The 11,276-nt window shown below is 41.8% G+C and overlaps 2 long non-coding RNA genes across 3 annotated transcripts in view; both read right to left on the reverse strand.

The window, feature by feature from the left end:
• The window catches only part of LOC119827448, a 28,991-nt gene extending 18,782 nt beyond the window's left edge, over positions 1-10,209 (reverse strand). For both annotated transcript variants that reach the window (XR_005287669.1, XR_005287670.1), the window contains exon 1: positions 9,963-10,209. This is a non-coding gene — a long non-coding RNA (uncharacterized LOC119827448). The remainder of the gene's footprint in view (positions 1-9,962) is intronic.
• LOC119827449 lies at positions 7,445-9,881 on the reverse strand. The gene is made up of 2 exons (XR_005287671.1): positions 9,771-9,881; positions 7,445-9,496 (listed from the first exon to the last, which is right to left on the reverse strand). It is a non-coding gene; the product is annotated as an uncharacterized LOC119827449 (long non-coding RNA).
• Positions 10,210-11,276: the final 1,067 nt, after the last annotated feature.

The raw sequence follows: 11,276 nt of genomic DNA on the forward strand, positions 1-11,276 counted from the left end.
TACAGCCTTTGTGATATACTTGACAATAATGAGAGGAAACTCACAGATCTGGTAGAGTTTGGAAGAGAATTAGCAGTGGAACACTGAAAACGAAGCAAATAATCATGAAACTCTTAATTCCGTGGACTTAGAGAATCCAGGTGAGGTGATGCAATGATGAGCCCATGGGGCCCAGCTGTAGGGTCTACCAATACAGCACAGCAATGTAAGGCCTGAATGTTGGCACAGGTGAAATTATGTGACGTGAACATTGCTAAAATTTGAATCCTTACTTTCCCACAAAGACTCGTGTTGAAAGTAAGGTCCCACACCTATTGTGCTATTGGGAGCTGCTGGAACCTTGAGGATTTGGAGTCTACTAGGAGGAATTTGGGTGAGCGGGGGCATGCCCTTGACAAAGCACTGAGACCTTGGCTCCTTCCTGTCAGTCTCTTTTTGCCTGCTGGCTGCTGTGAGGGAAGCAGACCTCCTCTGACTTACCCTCCCACCGTGTCACACTGTCTTGACTCCGGCTCAAAGTCAATGGAGCTAACCAACCTTGAACTAAAACATTCTAAAACTTGAGCCAGTATTTCACCACAGTAACAGCAGTTACCCAATGTATCTGATATAACTTTGTAAGGATATGAAAAGGATGGATGAACAGAGTTAAACTTTTATTTCCTGTGGTAGGAAACCAATTGTCAAAAATTTAAAAGTCAAGAGACAGTAGAATAAACCAGGTAACATGGCTCACATATAAATGTTAGCACTCAGGGGACAATTGAGTGCTGGACAGCAGCCTGGGCTACAATGTCTCAAAAAAGAAAAAGAAACACAGCAATATGACATTTGTCTTGCAAGTTGAGGTTGTAGATCTGTCTGATTTCAATTACATGGAGAGATTATTTTGAAGCATGGTAAAAAAAAAATCAATTTTGAAATGTGAAGCAAAATAAGCACATAGGAACTTTGATGCTAAATTAGTTAATTTTGGGGCGTGATCATACAGAAATCTCAATTTAATTACAGATTTGAGAAACATCCACGGGTTGTTTCCCCATCTTCTGCCACCTCTTGTGTGTTTACTGCAGGTTGGTGATTAACGGCAATGTGAGCTACAGGGTAATTTCTGTGATCACTTAGCGCTTTTTTGTTAGAACAGTTCAGCTACCACTACAGTGTATATAGTACAAAGCCAGAGCACTGGATTAAGGTAATGTTTATTCAAAGGTCAGAGGACATTTTTGCTTCTCATAAAATACCCCTCTGTTAGCCACACTGTACCACTATGTTCTGATGAGGCATTTTCCAAAAAGGCAAAGAGTTACTTAGAGGTTAATGATTGCCCTACAGTGATGGGAACTGAATGTAAGTCATTACCAAGAATGAGGAAGTTCAGTAAACAGGTGCGATATGGCCACATCTCTACTCAACAGAAAGATCAGATGGGCAGCTTTGAATGGCCTTGCACAGTGCTTGAGAAATAAATTTGATCATTAGACAAATCAATGATTTAAAAAATAGTTTGAAATCTTGGCTGTCAGTGTGAGAAAGTTGGTTTCTGTCCTCTATTTTAAAAGCAAACTCTAATAAAAACATGCGAGGGACAGGTTTTATACCAAGAGCTAAGCTGTCCAGTCTGAGTTAATTGTTCCAGGAAAAAAATCAATGCCACAGGGAAATAAGAAATGGCCAAGTAGAGAAGTGAATTAGCCTTTTCCACAATGAGTTGGTTTATGATTTTAAAGCTAAAATTAATCTAATCTTGTCCTTTCCCTTCCTATCTGAAAGTGTAGCCTGATTATTATTTAGCCACAGGAGCCTACATTTACTTTTGAGTCTATTGGGTAGATGTTCAATGTATACTTTTAAAAGTTGCAATTTGTTGATTGGTTAGGCACTCCCTGATCACTTGTTTTCTGTGTTTTGACCAGTTGTGGTTGTCTCTAATGATCAGCAAAGCTTCTTGGATTTTCTGCTGAAGACACCAGGGCTAGGAAACCTATTCAGTCAGTTGAGAGCTTGCACTGTAAGTGTGATGACTTGAGATGAAGCCTGGTGTGTTGGTGAAGTTTGTAAACCCAGGTTGTTGAGGCTGGCAGATCACTGGGTGCAGCCTAGCCTCCGTATCTGGTAATCTCTGGGCCAGTGGGAACAAAAGAAAAGAAAACTGAAGGTAGTTGATGCCTGAGGAACGACATTAAAAGTTGGCCCCCAACCTACACACACACACACACACACACACACACGTACACCAAATGTAAATGCCAGACATAGGATCCCCACTTGACATAGAGAATATGTTTCACAAAAAGGAAATACACAAGGAGTAGGGATGCCCTTTTGAAGGCTTAACCCCTTTGAGAAAGAAGCTAAAGGAAATGATTGCTAAGGAACCCTTCAAACCTAAAATGCAACGAAAGAATTAAAAAGCCACAGGCCTGCACATTACACGTAGTAGGAACACACATGGGCAGCCAGTGTCTCTGAGAGCTGAGAAACAAACCCAGAGAGGGATGCTAGCTGTGGTACCCTCTGGAGGATGGAGGAGTTCTTATTTGTTGTGGAATTTTCCTGTTCTGGATGCAGGTATGTGCTCTGATTAAAGCAGGAATCACTTCCCTGACTCGCATCAGGGAGACAGACTGAGCATTGCTGCTGTGATGCCTTTGTTGGAATCAAATTACTAAGAAGGTCAGCACCATTAATATGTGGCTTGGGAAGAGTCAACATGCCTGACAGAAAATCTATGAGCCTCTAGTGCTTTGATCCAGAGTTTTGCTCTAGTGTGTTCACTTTGCACTTATTTGCTCCTGGAAATAAAACCACCAATGGGAGCCTTCAAGACAAAAGGTCATACAGCCCTTCCTGGATAGATGCTCCTAACTTAAAACATCAAACGCTCCATGATGGAAAAGCGCCTGCATCACCAGATCAGAGAGTACCTGCCTTGATACATTCATAAATACTCAAGCATACACTAATTTTCTTATTTAAAACATTCTTGCAGGTGGGGATAGTGTGGGAATTAAGTGCCCACTGAGGAAGCATGTGGGCCTCAGGCAAAGTCTCCACAGCAAAGGCCAGCCCTGATTCAGTGGAGCCACTGAAAGTTTGACCTTATGGCAATTGCTTTGGCTAAAATCCCTAATTTTCCCGTAATAGACATTGCATTCTGCTTGATACAACTTGAAAGTAGTGTGTAATATATATCACAATTAATATTTATGATTTTTCTTCATATATGAGTTTCACTGAATTGTCAGTTTGGGACCAGTTCTGCAATAAAAATTAAATTATAACAGTCGATAAGCAAAGGTTCTTAAAATTACTAAGATACAGCTTATACATCCAAAGGCTTGAATTTTTCTCATCAATTTTATCTCATCTCATGAATTGGTTATGACTTTGGGTAAGTTATAATTGTTTATTTGATGGCTCACCTACCTGTTTTTTTCTCTTGGATATTCAAACTTTCTTATTGCACAGGGGGATTTCCAAGGCCTTTTGTAGTTTTAAGAGTCTGGATTATAAAGGAGGCCCTATAAATGTAGAAATGTGTTCTACATTTGAGCCCAGATTGAAGTGATAAACTTGAATAGTACCTCAAGACCATGGGTTTCATATTGACCGCTCGTTGCTGTGTTTGAATACATAATCAGAGAAAAGCAAGTCATTACAAGACAACTTTTTGGTCATTTGTGTCAAGCAAACTAGCTGAAGACTAGCATTGGGCTCCAACAATGTGGCCTGGTTCTAAACTTATTTTGAAAATCTCAAGAAAGACTCGTTCACTGTGAACATTATTTCTTTGGAATAGAAAAGAAAATAATGATTAACGTGTTGAAGAGGCAATCTCACTGGTTAGTAATAATTGCTACTGGTCATAATCACCAAATATAATTTCCTATGCTGTTTAGTGAAGCAAAGAGCAGGATAATTAAAAGTTGATTAAAAAAAAAAAAGAAGAACTCCAAAGCAGAAAATTCTGTATGTATGTGTGTGTCTGACTGTCTGTTTGCCTGTTGAGACAGGGTCTTACTGTGCATCTCAGTAACACTGGCCCAGAACTCCCAAGCCTCTTTCTTCCACCTTCTGAGTGTTTGGATTACTGACATGTGCCACTATGCCTGCCAACCTCTTTACTGCTACACAATTCTAAATCATTACAATCCTTTCCAGAATGTGTGCTAAACAGCTTTTCAAGATCTATATAACATTTATTTTATAAACTCATTTATCATCCCAACGAGGCCTTTCCTTACTGTCTTTATTATATTTGATTAACTAAGATTTTCCTTATGACTTGGTGTGAATTCAGACTCGTGCATGATGCTACACAAGCTCATCTCATTTCCAGTCAGTCAATTTTCTGAAATCATTTTAACACTTTTTCCACGCTAATACCTGACATCCTGTTTATACTAAAGGCATGCATTATGCTCCTGGGTAATTAGGATACACTTGTTTTGCTGTGTATTACAAGCTCGACACCATACTTTGGACATAATAGGTGCATAACGAACATTTGGAGAACAACAATAGATGCACTAACCACTTCCAATTGTTGGCCATTAAGCAATAATAAATACTATTAGCTCTAAAATCATAATGTAATTGAATGAAAAAAATACAAATTGATCTCTATAAAGATTCAATCATATAAGACCTTTGGGGATAATGTTCTCTGCCTGTGCCTCTATTACAGCTGTGAATAAATAATTTTTTCTCCTTAAAAATATAGAATAAATGAAGCAAAATAGCAGCCCAGTCACATAAACTAATCCAGCAGCGTTAGCCACAACACTACCCTATGAATCAAAGATTCTCAAAACTGAGGATCAGGGAGATACCAAAGACAGCCTTGCAATATCTCAACCTTGCTTGTGCATGCACACACACACACACACACACATCTCTATAAATAACAGACAAAATCCAAGCTCTGTAAGGCTTGAGAAGTAGTCATCAAGCTACCTAAGCTGACTTTGTGTGCAAAGCCAGGGATGAGGGAGACTGGAGATCAAATCCATTAGCTGAGAATATTCCATTGGCCATTATACTCAGAGTCCTGATTAGGCCTTAGGATGTTCACCGAGGGCAGGTCTAACAAATAATTGAGAGTTACCTCTTTGAAAGTGGCCACCGGTAGGGGCTTGTGAACGTTTTCTGCACAAGTTCAGATCCCTAGCACCCACAGAGAAAGATAGGCATTCTGGCATGTGCCTGTACTCCAGGGTAGAGAGGCAGAGACAGAATGTTCCTGGGAACTCACCAGCCAGCCACCCTAGTCAATTCCATGGGTAGATGGGTGGATGGTGGAGGCATAGAACTAGACAGCAGTTGATTAGACAGAAGTTGATAACACACCAAAATAATAAGAATAGGTGTGTAAAGACTGAAAGACTTCAAAATCTTTGCTTGACTTGTCTTCTGGGAAGAAAAGAACATTGGAATGGAGACCTGAGTAAACTAAGGGGCAGATCATATAAATATCTGCTGAACAGCTCCCGACAGTGAAAGAACAAGTCCTAGTAAGAAGAATGCTGGGTGTGCTCAAGCAATAAACAAGACTCCTTGTACAGAATGAGCGGAAAGGTAAATAGAAAGCAATGAAGTTGGAGAACACGGCAGGAACCAGGTGATGCCCTCAACCCAGAGCGTCCCTGGCATTCCAAGGAAAGAATTCTCTTCCGATGTAAGTTAGATAGGCTGTACTTGGGGAGTAACCAAATGATTGAACGTGTGTTTGTGTGTGTGTGTGTGTGTGTGTGTGTGTTTAAGAGAGACAGAGAGAAGACTGACTCTCTGTGTAGCCCTGACTATCCTGGAACTCATTCTCTAGACTAGGCTGGCCTCTAACTCACAGAGATCCTCCTGTCTCTGTCTTCCAAGTGCTGGGATTAAAGACGTATGCCATCACACCCAGGTAAACTTTTCCCTCTTATTTCCCTGAGTTTAATGTCCATAAAAGACTGGTATAACCAGCCTGGTCTACAAGAGCTAGTTCCAGGACAGGCTCCAAAGCTGCAGAGAAACCCTGTCTCGAAAAACCAAAAAAAAAAAAAAAAAAAAAAAAAAAAAAAAAAAAAAAAAAAAAAAAAAAGACTGGTATAAGGAAAAATATTTATTCTAAACCATGGTCTTCCCTGCAGGGACTGAATACCAAGAAAAGTGGCCAACAGCAGTAACGGTAAAGACAGGTACCCAACATGTGGGGTCTGTATTAGTTACTTTTCTTGTGAAAAAAAAATACCCGACAAAGGCAACTTCAGGAATGGAGTTTTGGCTCATAGTTTGAGGCAGTTCAGTTCATCATGGCAGGGAAGGCACAGAAGCAAGGTGACTGGCTGGTCATGCTGCATGTATGTCAGTGAGGTGACTGGTCATGCTGCATGTATGTCAGTAAGGTGGCTGGTCATGCTACATGTATGTCAGTGAGGTGGCTGGTCATGCTGCATGTGTGTCAGTGAGGTGGCTGGTCATGCTACATGTATGTCAGAGAGGTATTCACAGTTGAGGAAAAGGGAGATACATTGTGATGCTCAGGCTTCCCCTGCCATCCTTTGCATTCAGTCTAAGACTCCAGCTCATCAGAAAAAATGACACACTTTCAAGGTGGGTCTTCTCTCCTCACCCAAAACACCCTTGAAACATCCTCACAACACACCCAAAATGTGTTTAATGGGTAATTCTAAAGCCAGGAGGAAGGTTTCCTTAGAGGAGCAGGAGTAAGGTCTAAACCATGGGAGACACGAGCCTCCCACAGACATGGGCAGCCCAGGAGCAATGAGGTCACCCTGTTCCTCCTCCCACCACACACCCCCTGGTTCTTCCCCCGTTCTCATCTGTACTTTCCCCCCTCCTACTTTCTTCTGTTTCTCCCTTTTGATATATTCCTTATCTTGGTCTCTTTTCTCTTCAGTTCCCATTGTTCATGTCTTTTGTCTCACCTCCCCCTCACTCAACCAACCCTCTTTGTTTTCTCTGCTCACCTCTGTGCCTTCCCCTGGCTCTGGCCACCCCCATTCCCTGAAGGCAACGGTGAGTGTGCAGAGAGAAGAAGCACCTCTCCTCCACAGATCCAGGAAGAGGATAAACACCCTGCTTTCCCATGCTGGAGCCAAGTTATGGTATCCTATGAATGATGGGGAAAAGAGGCTGCTCCGCTCCAGCAGTACCACGTGGAAAAGAGTCACTCTCTCCATGGAAAAAGGCATGGCAGCATCTACACAATGTCTGAAAAGAGAGATGCTTCGCGAATAATTATGAACACAGCAAGTGTGCTATCATCATTATCTTAGCTATCTTGGGGACTTTGGAGTGAATCCTCACACCTTTGTTAGGCAGCATCTCAAAGTTGTTTATTATTATTATTATTATTATTATTATTATTATTATTATATAAATTATAGGAAAAATTTGTTTCACTTTGTGTTTTGCAAGTAAAGATTCAAATAGCAGCATAGAACTTGGTTTATTATTGTTATTGTTGAAGCAAAAAATAATGATGATAGATAAGCTACAGACAGCATCGCCGCAGATGACATTGCCAGACAAAAACAACAAAGAAAAGCTCTAAAAGACACTGAGGAAATACCAAAGTAGTTCACATCTCTAAATGTTGGCTGCTCAGTAGGTTCTCATTTTCCCCTGACTTCCATTAGAACTTTCAGTACATTATTTCCCAGTGCCCCCTCTTCCTACTGTGTCAGCAGCTGACAGGAGTGTGTTGCCAGAACTGACCACAAGCAGCCAGTTCTCTTCTTTGATTCATTCATCAAATACCTTTGGAGGCCTTTCAAGGAGCCGACAAGAGGCTGGTGCTGGCGCTTGAGCTGCCTGTACATCCTCAGGGAGCAAACGAGCAATGAGCTGCGCAATGACAAAGTCCAAAGAGCTGTGATGGGCACCAACCGCCCCTCATCAGGGTGACATGGAAGATGGGGGTGTTGTTCTGCCCCTCATCGGGGGTGACATGGAAGATGGGGGTGTTGTTCTTTGAATGTTCTCCCAAAGATCATATGCTGAAAATTAAATTCCCAAGTCCATTTTAATAGCATTTGAAGGTGAAGCCTTTGGGGGATAATTAAATTAGATGAGGTCATAGGTTCACATGGCTGAGACGGCTCTAACAGCTCTCTAAGAAGAGACTGAGGCCAGGTAGGGTACTGCCTCTGTCTTACCACCAGCTGCCCTCCACCATGTGGTGGGGCACAGATAAGAAGGTCCTTCCTCACCTTGGACTTCCTAGCCCTCCGAACCAAAGCAAAGCAAGTCTCTATGCTTTATAGAGCACTCACTCAGGACTGTTGAGTTACAGTAGCAGACATGGGCTAAGGCACAAGGGAGGCGAGGAGATGAGCCCAGAAAGAGATGAGCCTCTGGAATTAATCAGGCGGAAAATCACTCCGTGGATACTCACATAAGAACTGCATCATGATTTCATATTGGAAAAACTTACCGAGTATGTCCTTGTCTGTTAAAGAACAAATGCCACTTCTCTGTTTGGCACGTACACATGCGTGGAAGTCTACCCCTACCTGCCCCTCCACCACACATCACAGAATCAGGACAGAGTTGGCTTTGCTTCAGAGGACAGATGACTTTTTTAAAACAGGATTTTGCATCTCTGGAAAGTTTGCGAAGGGTTTTTTTTTCACTATAAAAGTCAGCACACGTTTTAATTATAGAAAGCTAAATAAAGCTGAGTGCAGAGGCACATGCCTTTAATTCCAGCACTAGAGAGATTAATTATGGAAAGGTTTTGAATTGGGGTCAGCCTGGGCTACATAGTAAGTCCAAGGCTAGCTTCAACTACATAGCCAGAACTTGCCTCACATAATAGGAAGGAAGAACAGACAAGAGAAAGAAACTGATGGATAACAGGAAGTTAAACAATAGCATGACAGAGAGAAGTAAACAAATGCAGATTTCTCAAAAGTTCTTAGGATTTTGATCTGTCCTTGTTTGTACATTCATTGTTTGTGTGCCCACGTGTTAAGTCTGATTTTTTTTTTTTTTTTTTTTTTTGGCTGTAGAGAAAGGAATGGCTTAATGAGATTTCCCCACAAACAGATAGTTACAAAGGTCATTCGACAGTGTTCATCGATTTTCTGTTCTGTGTCAGCACTATGCTGAGCCCCGTAAAGAGCAGTAAACACCACACAAGCAGCATCTGCCCACTCTGGTTACCACGGCAACATGAAAGCCCAGGAATAAAAGAGCTGTGATGGGGACAGGCCCAAACTGGCAAAACTTTGGCTCTTCCAGCAAAAACTGCCCGCTGTCCTTTTCCTTCTTGGGCACGAAGTTGTTGATTGAATGGTCACTTTGAAAGGCCTGGGAGCTCTTGTACTCTCAAAATTGTGTTTCTCAGATGAGACAAACAGGACATGCTCAATGGCACCCCTAGTCCTGGTTTCCGAAGCCATATCGACTTCTTGAAGCTACCATTTCTCTGGCAGCTGGAGCTGTCCCCTGCAGACTGCCCCCTTCCTGCCACTGTGGCACCCTGAAGAAGAGGAAACCAGAATTGGCCTTTCTAAGTCATCAACCCAACCCCCCCCCCCAGGCTGCTTCCTCCCTGCCAGAGAGCTGAGAAGACACAGAACCAAAAGGGGCAGAAGCACCATGTGTTGTTTGAGGGCTTGGAAAAACAAAACAGTCACTGCTCCATCCCCATCCAAATAAATAGCCAGTCTCTACCAGCAGGGCAATCAGTCCAGCAAGTAAGCTAGTTAGAACCGCTGTTGTACCACATTGGCTGGAATGTCTGGTTCACAAACCTCTGCTGACAAACGGGCTGCTTCCTCTCTTTGGGCAGCAGAATACTTCAAATTCCAATCTAGAGGTTGTCTTTATGAATTAGAGAGCTGCAGTTTCATAAACTCTGTGCCTAAATGGACCAAAATTTACCTACATTGAGCCGCTTTGAAAAACTATGACTTACACATCACACCTTAGTAACGTGCTCTTACCAGATCCCTGTGACCTGATAAATATCCTCTTGAGACAGTGGTTGGTCAGTGTTGATAGATAATTTAGGATCAGGCAATACTGGTTACTTTACCACAGCGAGACTCAGAAAAGCTGAAGTCTTCTGGAAGTTCCTAGTGACATGTAGGAAAATCTATTTTCCTCTTCGTAAACGTCCATCCTGATATCACAAAGTTATTGTTACAGGAGCTGGTGATCCCATGCGCTTTAGAGCTATTCAGGCAATCACGTGTCTCTGCCACCGTACTAAATGCCTTTGGAGCTGGGGAAGTTATTTGACTGTAGTTAAATATTATACAGTCCATGCCTGCTCTGAATGGGCAAATCATAAAGCGTATAGCAAAGGGTGAGAGAGAAAACTTGAACTTGGAACCAGAGATTACAAGTTAAAGTCCTTTTTGATGGTCTGCCTTTGAAAACAGCGCTTCCTTGGATTTGATGCTATTCAACATGTTTTCTGATTCTCTCCCATATAAAGTATGCCCTATCTACTTTCTTCTCTGTCACACCCAGACAGAAGCACGTGTGTGTGTGTGTGTGCATGTGTGTGTGTGTGTGAATGTTCACATGTTCATGCACGTGTATAATTTTTATCTTCTTTGCCAAACTGATTCCTGCAAGACTCAAGACTTTGAGCCCATAAATTCCTATGGTGCTAGCCTGACTACTATAGAAAAGACTGTAGTCAGCATTCTGCAAGGACTCTTAGTAGGCCCAAAGGAGATGGTGTTTCATAAAATATAAAGCACTGGGTGATCATAAAGTGTGGTCAGATCATGTATAAACTGTTTCATGAAAACCACAGAACTAAAAGGAAATAAGCTACTGACTCTGGAGGTGGAGCTGGGAGACCTTTATAGTGATGCCTTAGAAGCTTCTCGAGTTAGGAAAATAAGTGCTTGCAATGCCAGTCAGCTCCTTTAGGATTTATCCAGGAGGCCTATGAGCATGTGTCAAATGTCAGCTACAGCAGAAGCATTAACCTATTGTGTAGTACACTGTTGTTCATATGAAGTATAATAAGGCCGTTCTTTTACACAGCACCTACATTTTCAAAAGGACGTTTTTATTGGTAATTTTGGTCTGTAACAATTCATGTTAATAGGTAGTTACATCATTACATTTGACAAATATACAAAGTATCAGATTCCAAATGTGAAGGCTAAGGTGAGACACAAAAGACCCCATTACAGCCCTTTGCTGCAGGTAAAATCTTCATAGAACTATAAATGGGTAGGATGCCCTTCAAATTAGTTTCTGTGCTTAGAATCCCAGAAAAGCTTTTACCTGGAGAC

The sequence above is a fragment of the Arvicola amphibius genome, chromosome 12 (assembly GCF_903992535.2).
Source record: "Arvicola amphibius chromosome 12, mArvAmp1.2, whole genome shotgun sequence".
Taxonomy (NCBI): Eukaryota; Metazoa; Chordata; class Mammalia; order Rodentia; family Cricetidae; genus Arvicola; species Arvicola amphibius.